Genomic DNA, 14,879 nt, shown 5'->3' with positions numbered 1-14,879 from the left:
TCTACCAGTTACAGAAATATTTAAAATGTTATCCCTGATCTCCGGTTCTGCGTTTAAAATTAATCTAGCAGTAGAAATTTTATGAAACTTACCTATGTTTCCTTCTTTACTTTGCACAAATACATAATATGGACCTTGGTCCGTTGGACTATATTTATTTTTTTGTTTTATTATTTTTTCAATACCACCTGTTTCGTCGCTTTTTCCATTTCCGCTAAATTCCATATTCACTTCATCTATAATTATACTTTTTCCCCTATCAGGAGGTTCATATCTTCCGTCCGAATCCCCGATCATAACAATCAAAAAACAAATAAACAAACACTTAATGAGTACTCGTTCACGCACTGATAAGAACTTTACCTGACCACTGCCAAAAACGAACTGAAAAAAAATGTAATAGTAAACAATTTATTTTTTCTTTTAACTTTTTTTTTTTTAATTTAACTTTTCCTCTAAAAGACGTATGTGATGTTCAATGAAATTTCTTATACGATGTTTTGGTTTTCGGTATACTATTTTCGGGATACTACTTTTTACTTTAATATAGTTATCTATTTGAACATTTTTCAGAACCTCCAAAAACGGCGAGTATAAAACAAAGAATTTTCAGCCCACATGGTAGGTGGAAATTTGGCGTCTTCAGAAATGTAGTTCTCAACTAAGAAATCTGGAAACTTTAAATTGCTGGATGTCTGGGCAAGATTGTCTTCGGAGTTCAGAAAATAAAGCTAACCGAAAAAAAAACTGGTGTCCGACAAGGCTTCACTGTCATGTCTCCACTGTTCTTTAACTTGAACTCTGAATGCATATTCTAATAAGACCCCGAGGTGGTGGTAGGTCGTGGGGGAATAATTGTTTGTTTCATTAGGAGAGCTATTATTTTAAGTAATTACTGTAATTTAAAGCAATAAACATTTCTGAATATGAATCTGAGAGAATAGATTTTCTCCCTATCTATATTAACGATAATTTTAGAATTATTTTGAACTAGATACAATATGTTCTCTATCAAATATCAGTTGTAGAAAAGTTTAGTATACAAAAACAACAATTTACATTAAATATCATTGCAAAACATTCAATTTATGATAATTAAATTAAAATGTTGAAGTCAAGTGTATGGTGTATACAAGAATGAATTAGAGATTAGAATATTAATAAAAGCTTATATTATTCTCTAAAAAAAATTCAAATAAGCGCTAGACGGCGTCGAAATTGATATAAAAATTAACAGTAAATATATTAACAACATCAAGTGTGAAGACGATAATTACGACGACACGTATGCAGACGACAAAAATTACAAAATATACTGAGCAAACACAGCCGCAGGTTGCCTGAATGAAACAATATGGAGAAATAAACATATCGGGAAAAAAATGAAAGCATCAAATTCTCTGTTGTGTTCAACTGTCTTTTTGATAGATTCACAACTGTTGTGTTGTTTTCACTGTGTCTTTTTTGGTTAATAAACTTATGTTCTAAGAGATTGTTAAATTTGTTTATGTGTGTAGCTTTTTGTCCAGAGTAAGTGTTAGTGTATACTATGTATATATGCTGTATGTTCTATCTTTGATTTAGTATGTTTCACATACTATATCAAAGAAAAATTTAAGTCTGCAAATATGAACTAAATATACAGTCTATTGTAGATTACCTTTTTTTTTGAAAACTATAATAGATAGTATCCGGTCACTTTGTTATAATAAGATACGAAAATGACCATATTAAAGGTGTTCGTATCTTGAATTAATATCTCATACTATATACAAAACTTCTATAAGTAAATCCTCCCGGTAATCTTGCATCTGATGCAAAAACACGAAACCCATACTTTAGCACAAAACATTAGAGGTAAGTAGCTACAAAAATGCCAATAATAGAAGCCATTACCATACCCATACCCATTATAATATGAAGTACCTAGGCAATTCGGAGCATGAATAGCGAATGGGCCCGATAGCGCCGCTTTGCAGTTAAATTATTTATGGAAATGATCAGGAGCGTAGATGGGAAGGACAAGAGGATTTGTTTTTCTGTAAAAACAAAGTTCGTTATAGATATAGATATACATATCAATATATTCTAGGGATTATCGCTTGAAACTCAACATCCAACATTCCACCATATAACATAAAATTTCTGCTTCTTATAAATAATTTACATATATGTGTGCATATTGTTCCTTTAACACTTTCACGGCCGTCCCATAAATCTCTTTCGAGACCCGCTTCTGTCTATCAGGAAGTGGTTTCTTGTCATTTTTTTTGAGGATTGTCAAGTGTCTGGTCAAGTTTTCGCAGTATAAGTCATTATTGTCCTAATAACTGTTGTGTAAACTCTGCTTTTAACTTTGTTCCAATATTTGATCCCTTTATACATTCAGATATCCCGCGGGCCAATTTACTCTATTGGATTATTCTTCTACGTATACCTGGGTGACTAATGATTAGACTGAGTAGCTTCATAGCTATCACAGCTGGTCTTAAGTTCGTATAATATATAAAAAGTTAATAGACGGACTTAGCAGCCTATCCTATCGTAAAACACATTAATTATGCATAGAATCCCTAAAGAAAAATACCTAGGAATATGCCATGTGCTAAAGGAGGAACCGATAAATATATGTGCCTTAAAGAAACAAAAAAAGGAAAGCCCCATCTATATATATTTATATATATATATATATATATATATATATATATATATATATATATATATATATATATATATATATACAGGGATGAGTGCCTTAAGAACCGGCAAAATAACGCAAAAGATAGAAAACATAATACGTTTTGAAATAAAAAGAGATGCAAGTAGTAGAGGTGAGAAATTATCGATATAAACCTATAATTTACTTTACATTACATTAGATCTATCGAAAGTTTCCCACCTTTAGACGTTAGCTTATGAGCTGGTTGACTTCAGTCATAGTAATACATATCACGTAATGTGAGTAAAAACAGTTTAAGTATGAGTATGTTTTTATCCAAAATTAAAGTATTGATCAATAATAAACTGCGATTTGAGACGTCGCATACACTCTTCTCAATACAGAATTATCATAGCTTGTTATTCTGTATTCGTCAACACAGAATTAATTATCAAATTACTACTAATTAAACTGTTTACTTAAGCTTTGCTTTATTGCCTTTAATCAGTTTTTATTTTATGCGAAATTTAAAAAATGTTAATGTTCGACGTCATACTTGTAATATTATGAAGTCAACTAGCTCATAAGCTAACGTCTAAAGGTGGGAAACTATCGATAGTCCTAATGTAATGTAATGTAAATTAGAGGTTTCTACCGATAATTTCCCACCTCTACTACTTTCATCTCTTTTTATTTCACAACGTATTATGTTTTCTATCTTTTGCGTTATTTTGCCGGTTCTTAATGCACTCATCACTGTATATATATATATATATATATATATATATATATATATATATATATATATATATATATATATATATATATCTATATATAATTAATACACTAATAGTAATCAGCATCAAAGTAAGTGACGTCACATGATACTCACACAAAATATTTAAGTCTTAGGTCTGTTCCTTCTTAGAATCATTTAGCCAAGTGCACTGGAATTACAGCCACTAGACATATTTTATTATATAAGCGTAGAAATACTATGTTTTTATGAAGTACACTTGTTTGGATCACATTTAGCTGCGATCGAACGAAGGTGACATTTTGGCATAAACTGGTAACACTTATTTGACGGTTGCGGTGTTGACACGTCAGATTTGTTTTTATTATTTACTATTAATCAAACTCTGTTTATCTTAGAACACAATTAGTGTGATTTAATCCAAAAATGTCACAAAAGAAGTTAAATAGTCGTTGTAAAGAGATGGTAACTTCTTTGATTCATTATTTTGAACCGGAACGAGATAATAACGGCCCAATTGTACCGTTGGCTGCTGTTAGGGAAGTACGTTATGTATTTTTTATATGTTTATGTATATGTTTAAAATATACATCCTTGTTTTAGCGTGTAGCTGCAGCTTTAAATTTACATATGTCAACTTTGAGTTCTATCTCTCAGGCCGTAAAAACTAATGCGCCTATAACATCACCACCTAAAATACGGAATAGGCCTAATAAAGTTACCAATACTGAAATAATAAATACAAGCGAAATTCGTAATACAAGTTACAGTATGTATGTATGTTTGTATGTTATAGTGTATTCAGTAAAACAGATTTGTTTAGCATGAAATCAAATTTAAGTCTTTTTAGAAGAACATATGACTTTGACCTCATTATGGATTCAATTGAAGGAAAAATAACTGTTTGGTAGTTGTCGCATGTCATTTAATATTGTACTAAAGGACATTGGTTTTAAATGGCTAAAAGATAATCCAAGGCGAGGACTGATGGAACAGTCTCATATTGCTTCGAAGAGAGTAGATTTTTTAAAATTATTAAAATATAAATATAAAAAGCAATACAAGTTTATTTTTATAAATAAAACTTGGATTTTTCAGAATGGATCTATATGTCGCTTATGACCAGATGAGAATAAGAGAAGTGTAAAATTTATTAAAACTGATGGAAAATGGTAACGCATTTAATTATATTGAAACCATAAAGGTGTCGAAATAAGTTTTTTTTGTAGTTACATCGTTCTTCATGCTGGTAATGAAAATGGCTTGAGGTTACAGAGACTATATTTTCCTGTAAATCGGCTTTAATGGACTACCATGAGGAAATAAATCAAGCAAATTTTTTATCGTGGTTTGAACATCAACTATTAAAACGTTTGTCTGAATCATCGCTAATTATAATGAATAACGCTCCACACCATAGCATATTATTAGAGAAAGTACCAAACATGTCTCCAACCAAGACTGAAGTAAAAGATTGGTTAACTAGCAATAAACTTCCATTTTATGAGACAATGTTGAAAAACAAGCTTTTGCAGATTGTTGCGCAGTAAGTACGCCTAATGAGAGTTTAGTTCAGGTTATCAATATTTATTTTAAAAAACAAGCCACCTCCAATATACGCAATATGGCCAAAATTGCCATATTACGTATGTTACAATACCACTGTATTATCAATGCTATATAATTAATATGGGGAATTGCCAAACGCTGTGATAACCGACATATTAGTAGAGGTGGCTATAAAGAATATGATGCTTTAAACACGGAGACAGTGATTCAAGTAGCAGATGTGACATAGACAGTAATTAGTAAGTACAGCATCTTATGGACCCTTGAACATTAAAATTAAGCTTCATTTTTTATAGGTTTAAACTGATGATGAAACAAAGTTTTTCTAAAAAAAAGTCTGACACTTGGGGAGTGCCGACAGAAGTGAATACTTCTTATGGCGTGTTATTACTATATGTAGGTTAATGAATTTTTATGTCTGCTTATTACTGAATTATTAATATTGTTTATAATAACACTATACATTTAAGTTCTTTAAAATTTAAAAACTCTTAATTTTTTTATTTAAAAATTTTGTTGAATGATTTTAGTAATTTTCAATTGAACCCAGCCTGAGAGACTTGTTCAACTCTTAAAGTTATGTTTGGGTGTAAAAATTCAATTCGTGCGTAAACAGAAATCACCCCACCGCGGTTTAATGCTCCAGACTATCCCTTTTCCCCCTATAGCATCCTAATGCGCGATTGGGGCTCAACTATCAGATAAATGCTCTTAATGTGGGAGTCCTGGGTAACAGAACTCCAACATGAAAAATAAAGAAATGCATAATGTGAAAACAGCGCTAAGAAAAAACGACTATTTAACATATACCATTGAAAAGGCTCATAATGCTCAAGAAAGAATTAGGGACCATATATGTAAAGTGTACAACAGAAAAAATAGGGAGAGTGCCAAGAAAACACAAAATAGAAACCATCCGTCAAAACAAAAATATCGAGAAAATCAAGTATACGAGATTCCATGTGGGGACTGTGACAAATGTCTCAAAGACAGGACATACAATAAACCTGAACCAAAGTACGATGCTAGCTAACATTGAAATTAAAATAAAACGCGAAATCAGATTATCAATAGGGCTGGAAAATGGTTGGTTAAAAGAAGACTGGTAAAATTTGGTTATCTATTGCTGACATTTGAAAGAAAAACATTCAATCCTGACAAGTGGACTAGTGCACTAGTGGTGTAAAAGTAATGATGTGAGTGACAGTTTTTAATAGTGGTAGCAGTTTTGGCTAGAAATGCTGAGTGGAAGAAGCAGTATTTGAGTTTTGCAGTAATTCTAAGTACAAATAAGTTTATTATTGATCGGAAGAGCACTAGACAGGGATAATCTGACAGCTAAAAGCGATAGGAAGGATTTTTAGGGCGGTTGACCCAGATTCTGGGTAAGCAGAATAAAGGAAGTTTCAGCTAGAAAGTTTTGATAAAAGAACATTTATATATTTACATTTAAATGTAAAGAAAATAGGGATATTTTAGAGTTGAAATAATTGAATTTAAATGGTTTTCGAGAGCAATATTGCAAAGTCATAAGGTTTTGAAACGAAACAATAAAATAAAATTGTTTTTAATTTTTTTTTTAAATTGGATAAAAACCTTTTATTAATGGTAGTATAGGGATATCAATTGACACAATAAATATTGCTTGGTTATAATATTTGAACAAGTTTGTATTTATACTTTTTTAGAGGTAAAATTCTTATGAAAATGAAACATGTACGCTCATGAAACTAATAGTTTTCGCAAAATTGCTCTTCCGTACACGGTAGACATTATTATTGTTCAATGTTCATGTAATCATCCGATATTAAAATTTATGTGTATGCTTTAAGAAAAAGACTGTCCTAAAATATTACCCTTTTAATCTCGATCAAAATGTTTATTACTAAATTACATCAATATAGCTAACGACTATTAAATTATACGATCCTAAGATCAACAATATATATATATATATATATATATATATATATATATATATATATATATATACATATATATATATACACACACACATATATATATATATATATATATATATATATATATATATATATATATATTTATATATATATATAATATTAGAATACTGAAATTTACTCTAGATTTAAATATAGTTACAAATTTGATAAAATTCAATAAAATTAACAAAACAAACAATAAAAATAAATTAATCAGTTTTTTATTCAATAACTGTTTCAATGTTCTTAATTATCGACGCCAAGTTGTAATTAATCAGATGTTCAAATTCTCAGGGTTCTTTTTTCAGATATTATTTCTTTTTAATTTACACAACTTAATTTTTTTTACAGTTCAAATTCACCGGTATGCAATCTCTTTTCATCTTCAGATATAATTATTTTCACGAACAGGAACCAACAGACCTTTTTTCGCTTTCAAAATTCCATCAAACATACAACTACTTCATACTCTCTTTCCAACCAATCATATCTTGGTATATCAAACACGATAGTAGAATTCAAAATTCCTCAGAAATCCATCTAATTTATAATTTTCTGGCTTTCGATATACTTCAACAAATGACTTTGCATAACCTAACTTTCTTAAACTGTCTAATACGGTTAATCGCCGTTTTTATATTCCCCATCTTTAAAAAACCTCAATCGGTTTTCCCTAAAGTTTTCCCTAAACGAAACACTTTCTATTCATACATATTTTTACAGTTAATGCTACAAAATATTTTCAATTTCATAATTTACAAAACGACGAAAATAAGTCCATTTAAAAAATTAAAATAGACGGTTTAGACGATTTGATTCCGTTACAGCGTACCACCATTGGCTGATATGCATATTTCTGCCTCTTGGCTTCATCAGAGAGAAACTCATGCTAAGCTCAATTTATATTATCAAGTCCATTTTACTTTAAACACAAATAAAACCATATATGAATATAATTTCATTCTCCATTCTACCTGGAATATTTTTTGAGTAAACTACTTACATACAGCATCATCTAAATCCGTTTAAGGTTAGTTTTATCATCTTATGACTTGTGACCAAACTGGGACACATTTCGTACAGCTCAAAAAGACAGAAAACAACAGTCGTTTTCGTTTAAGGTTACCAAAATAGGTGACGCTTTTTGCAGCTTACATTAGAATAGTGGAAATAGCAGAACACATTTGCTGGCTTTTCGTGTTTGCGTCTGTATCTATCCGACTGTCTGAAGACGTAGAGTATACAGAAATAACGTTATAACAGTCTACTGATACCAATATACACACAAAAGTTTGACGAATTGTGCTCCATTCGCCGTTTATTTTTATATATTCGGCATATATAACACATTGAAGTCTATTTTATCTAAAACTAAGCCTATCAATGATCAAGAAAGAACAAAAAATTGTATTTATAAAATACATTGTGAATGCGAACATTTTTATTTAGGTGAAACATCAAGACCATTAAACGTTAGAATAAGTGAACATCAATATTATATTAAAAATAGAGAATTTGATAGATCTCAAATATGTAAATATGCATGGGAAAATGAACATATAGTTCAGTGGAAAGATTTAAGTATAAGTAGTCCTGAAAAAAAAAACAAATGGTAAAAAAAAATCAAATAAGTAGCACTAATTATGTTATATGAATCCAATTGCACCGCAAATTCCTCGGCAGAATGCAGTAGTATCTGGTTACCTATATTAAAAGAGGAAATCAATAGAAAGAAAATACTACTAGTAGTAAGTCAATAACATATCGATGATACATCATTTATTATATTTTAAAATAAAATACATATAAAATCAGAGTTTAGTGTTAATATTGTGAGTAAAAATAAATGTGAGCCAAGTACTTATCATGTCGGGATAGTATCATGAGGGTTTTTCCTGGGTTTCTTCTCATGATTTACTATGGGATCACTAACAGTAGAATTTAACTGTCATCATTGCATATGGTTGTCTTTTTAAAGATAAATCGCATATTATGATTTTCTGACGGATATTCTTAAATTAAAGTTGATTTCATGTAATCGAATAAACTATCTTACAATAAAGTCGTCTCAGGAACGCAACTCAAAAATATTGGCAATATAATTTTAAAGTCATCTACTTTAAAATATATAATATATATCTGAATTGTCAATAGGAATGCGTTAGAAAAAAACTGAAATATTAGAAGAATTTTTTACCAAGCAACAAAAACAAAATTTGTTTAATTTATTATTGTTTTGTATTTTGAGAACGATTTTCGAAGAGAAAATCGAAATGACAAATAAACTTAATTTTATAGTAAAATTGTGGCTTATTCCCAATAAAAAAGGAAATCTCATACATAACTTTCAATACTTCTTTATCAAGTACAAATTTCACTGTGATTATTCTATTACTCGGTCTTACAACTTGTACTACTATGTACGGTCACTTTTGCTTCATTTTTAGCGACCTCATAATGTTGAAGATCTATGTCAATCTTATTTTCTTGCCACACTTTATATAGTTTTCTCCTTTTTTTATTTTTTCTCTAACTTCGCTTGACCACCACCAGATCTCCTTTATGCCAAACTTACTTCCTTGGGTTTTCCAAGTATGTATTGCAATTTTAGTATCTCTAATAATACTAGCTATGTATATTTTTTCAAATTGTGTAAGGACTTTCTGTCATGTTCTAACTCATTGTTTTTATCATTTTGGCCCCGAATATACCATCTTCCTTACCTTTTAAAAACCACCAGTTGATTTTTGTAAATATACCACCTATATCTTCTTTGCTTGTTATGAAAAAGCTTATTTGAGCATGAATACAATCTCACATTTAAAAAGATCACATTGTGAAAATAGAATCAGAGAGAGTAGCAAAAGCACATAAACACCACTCACAGAAAGTACTATAAATAAGCCCATTCAATCTTCAATTTTCGTGTTATACATTTGTTATGAATGTGTTTTATAAATAACTTGTTTTAAGACTACTTACAAAATGTTATTAGGGCACGTGCAGCAGCTTCAAAGCTCCGAAAATCTCCTTGGGGATATCAAATAAATAAATAGTTATCGGATTTTCCCTAGATACATCCTTCAGTAAATACGTCATCTAGATACAATATATTATTATCTCTTGAAGTGTCAAGATCTAACATTTCAAACACGTGTCAGAAATCTCACTCGAACCGATGATGATAACGCGACATGACGTGTCCCAGCCACCGTTTCATAAATAAAAAACTATCGTGTTACATCATCAGAGCCCAGATAAATGTAACGATTATAGATTTGTTCCCTATTGTTCGCTGTGGGGAGAGACAAGCTATATGTAATAACCCAACATATATTTTTTATGACCTCGAAATAACGACCATTTTGTTTTATGACAAATGAAAAGAATAGAAATTCGCGATTGTTTCACAAATATTTAAAACAAATTTGAGAGCTTTTCTATTTTAGTCACTAATTAATAAAATGTGACTAAATGACAAGATAATAATTGTATATTTAAAAAAAGTAGTTTTAAGATATGGATGGATCCATAAAATAAATGAGTTTATCTGGCATTTTTTGAGTCAAAATACCAACATTATCATTATCTCTGCTTTTATTCATATGCGAGGTCGGTTTCGCTAATATACCTCATTATTAATTTTATTCTTTTTTCTAACTCCACTCATCCACCTAAGCATTCTAATTTCCGCTACATGCATTCGTTTTTCCTCTTTTGTTTATCGCTGCCTAACATTTATTTCCTTACATCATAGCTGGTCTTATGGCAGTGTTACAGAATTTTCTTTTCAGTTTCATTCGAATCTCTTGTCACACAACACATCACTCGCTTCCTTCCATTTCATCCTAGATACATAAATATGGATCCTAGACAAAACTATTACTTTTTACTTTTCACGATCATTTTACCATTCAAAGTTATAATTATTTTAGTTTCAGTAACTCTATTTTTACATGAGCATTCCAAACACTCTGTTTTTTTTTAGAGTTACTCCGTGTCATACACATCTCTGATAATCTTCACATATTCACTAGGAATTCCTTTCTTATTGAGCGCCCCGCTGAGAATCTCTCGAGGAAATTTATCATATGCTTTCTCAAGATCAATAAATATTGGCGTTTATTTCTTTATTCCTATATTTTTCCATCAGATGTTTTATAATAAAAAATTCATCTGTTGTTGAGCTGAGTCAAGACTGATTATCGGATATTTCGGTTTTTTCACGTATCGCTCTATCAAACATTCTCTGCTATATTTTCATGAAGTGACTAAGTAGTTTTATGGCCCTGTAAATTGTGCATTATATCTTCCTTGTTTTTGCAAACATTTACTAACATACTACTTCCCCATTCATCTGGATTTGTACCACTTCCATAATTCTGTTAAATGAACTTATTAGCAAAATTGTTCCTATCTTTTCTAAAGCTCTTTACACTTCCCCAGGAATATTATCCGGTCCAACTGGTTTCTTCTTCTTCACGTTCCATATCAGAGTTATCCGAGGTTGGTGATCACCATTGCGAAGGCTTCTCGATCTTCTATCACATGGAATAATTGTCCTGCATTTGATATCTGATTCCATTCACGAATGTTTTTTAAACACGAAATTTATTTTCTTTCTACCCCTCTACGGCATTCTATTTTGCCTTTAAGGATCAGTTGTAATATTCGATTTAGATTTACCCCCACTTTATGTCCCACATACGACAATTTCCGGTATTTAACAGTCTTTAGTAATTCTCTATCTTTGTTAACCCCCCTCAGTATTTCCTTATTAGTTTTTCTTGCTATCCAAGTTATCTTTAGTATCTCTGTATAAATCCCCACCTGGTTTATATTTTTTCATTTTTTTGCAGTAAAATGGAGTAACTTGAAATTCTTCCAAAATTCAAACAGTTGTATTATCTAGACTGTTTAAAATTTTTCATTCTTGTGGTGTCAGAACTTCGATGTGTATCTAAATATTACATTAAAATATCAAATAATTTTATATTTTTATTGTTAATATATAATTTGAATTTTTTATTTAGTGTTTCAAGTTACTCCACGATGTGCGGTTTGTTAAAACACGAATTTTCATTTAAATTAGTTGCCTTTAAAGTGCATTGAGTAGGTTAAAATATATATTATATTATAAAAACACTCTGCAAACAGTAAACTCCTTCAAAAAATTATAAAATTAAAATTGCTCTTCTTGTAGATAACTCAAGACGATAGGCACATTTTTATTTATACAATTTAACAGTCTTCTTCAATAGCAAAACGATAACATCCCCGCTTACTTAATGATGGAGTCAACTAACACACAATTTGCTTTAATTCAATAAAAGAAATGTCTATTTGAGGTAAAACATAAATATTACTAATTGGATCTGATTTTCTCATGAATTTTACCTCCACTTGTGCAGAGTCAGTAACAACTTGACTAAATCAAAGTCATGACTTGTATAACCTTTAGTTTCAGAAGTATCAATGATATTATCCTGATTGTCTTCAAGGGAACCAAAGGATAAACGACAGTTGTCACTTTTATCATGAAGAGAATACTGTTCATCACTTTACTGGTCTTCCCTTCTTCTCCAGTGCCCTATCCGGTCCGGATGTTGGCGATCATCAAGGCTATCATGGTTTTGTTGACTGCTCTGCGAAACAGCTCCGCTGAGGTCATCCCAAACCATTGATTCCTCTTCCCACTGATTCCTATTGGGAAACCGTCTCTTGCCGTCTTTATTACTCTATTTGTTGTCATTCGGCTTACATGATCGTTTCATTCTACTCTTCTATTTCTTACCCAGTTCTTGATGTTCTCCACCTTGCATCTACGTCGTATATCAATACTTCTAGCTTTGTCCCATAGTGTTTTACCATCAAGTGTTTTCATTTCAGCTGGTTCTAACATCCTTTTTGTCTTCTCTGTGTTAGGTCGTGTTTCTGCCGCATTTGTCACTATTGGTCTGATGACTGTTTTGTAAATTCTGCCTTTCAATTTAACTAGATACAATTAATAATATCCAAATGATCAAGGTCAAGACACTTTTTTAATAAACTTGGAAATTTATCTTTAGGTATGCATCCACGATATTTGCTTTTCCAATCGTGTTTAATACATTACGCCATTTTCCCTTTAAAGGCCTAAAAAATGCTATGTCTAAAGGTTGGCAGGTAGCAGCACAAATAATTGCAACTTATCGCCGACTGCAATATACATGTTATTGTCGAATTATTTAATATCATATACAGAACAGGCATATTACCTAAAGAATGGCTTCTATCAACATTCGTGACTATACCGAAAAAGAAAAAGGCCAGACAATGTTGCGATCACCGTACCATCAGTCTAATGTGCCACATACTAAAAGTATCTCTAAAGATTATTCATCGTAGAGTATATAAAAAGTTAGAACAAGACATTGGACAAACTCAGTTCGGATTTAGATATGCTCAAGGAACCAGAGAAGCATTATATGCAGTAAATGTGCTAATACAGAGATGTATCTGTATGACATCTGTATCTGCTTCCTAGATTATAAAAAGGCATTCGATACAGTGAAAAATAATCCGTTAATAATACTACTAAGAACAAAGAACATCGACACACGGGATATAAGAATAATAAATAATCTGTATTATGAATAAGAAGCTATCATAAGAATAAATAATTTAAAAACTAATAAATAAAAATCAAAAGAGGTGTTAGACAGGGCTGTGTCTTGTCGCCATCACAGTTTAATGCATACTCAGAGGAAATATTCAAAAAGCATTAGAAGATGAAGTAGCAGGCATAAAAATAAATGCACTACCCATACGTAAAATTAGATATGCTGATGATACAATACTAATAGCAAAAAATATTACAGATCTATAAAGAATTTTAGATAAGGTTGTTGCAGCGAGTGAATAATTTGGTCTGTCACTAAACATAAAGGAAACAAAATTCATAGTTATATCAAAGAAAAATATTGGATACATTAATCTACACGTAAATAATAAGACGATAGAAGAGTTCAGAATTATAACTATTTAGGGGCATAACATAAATTGAAACAAACGATTATACCAAAGCATTTAGAGTTAGAATAGAAAAGGCTAGAAATGCATTCAATAATATGAAACAAATATTATGTTACAGAGACCTCAGCCTGAATCTTAAAAAACGGGTACTAAAGTGTTATGTATTTTCTGTTCTTTTGTAAGGTGTGGAGTCATAGACTTTTAATAAACAATGTCACAATAAATTGGAAGCATATCGAAGAATGCTAAAAATCTCCAGGACAGAAAGAATAACCAATGAAGAAGTACTAAGAAGAATAGAGAACAGCAGGGAGATACTGGATTCCATCAAAATAAGAAAACTACAATATCTGGGTCATATAACACGTGGTGACAGATATGAATTCCTAAAACTAATAATGCAGGGAAAGATTCAAGGAAAGCGCATCATAGGTAGAAGAAGAATGTCCTGGCTGAGAAACCTCAGAGTTTGGATGCAGCTCAACTGAACTCTTTCGGGCTGTAGTGTCAAAAGTTAGAACAGCAGTGATGATTGCCAACCTTCGTCACGGAGATGACACATAAAGAAGAAGAAGCACAAATAATATATTGTTTTTTTTTCACAATCTTGGATAATTTTTATAGAAATAAGCGTTAACAGATTATCACCAATCATAACTTTCGGCAAGTCCTTCGGCAGTTTTTGAAATAAGGTAATGCAAGACTATAAAACCAGTCTTTAAATATTGGACCATTAAACCAACCATTTTTTGATCGATTACATCTTGCTCCTGCATATCCTCCTTGAGTCCAAGTATCGTACAGATGTTCTGCTTTATAACAAACATAAGGTGTCAATAAAACTCCTGAAGCGGAGCCACAGAATATTACTGATACACTTGCTTTAAAATGATCTATAAGTCGATCTGTATGTTTGCAA

Source organism: Diabrotica undecimpunctata, chromosome 2 (assembly GCF_040954645.1).
Source record: "Diabrotica undecimpunctata isolate CICGRU chromosome 2, icDiaUnde3, whole genome shotgun sequence".
Lineage (NCBI taxonomy): Eukaryota > Metazoa > Arthropoda > Insecta > Coleoptera > Chrysomelidae > Diabrotica > Diabrotica undecimpunctata.
The sequence above is the reverse complement of the archived record's forward strand: the minus strand, read 5'-3'. Positions refer to the sequence as shown.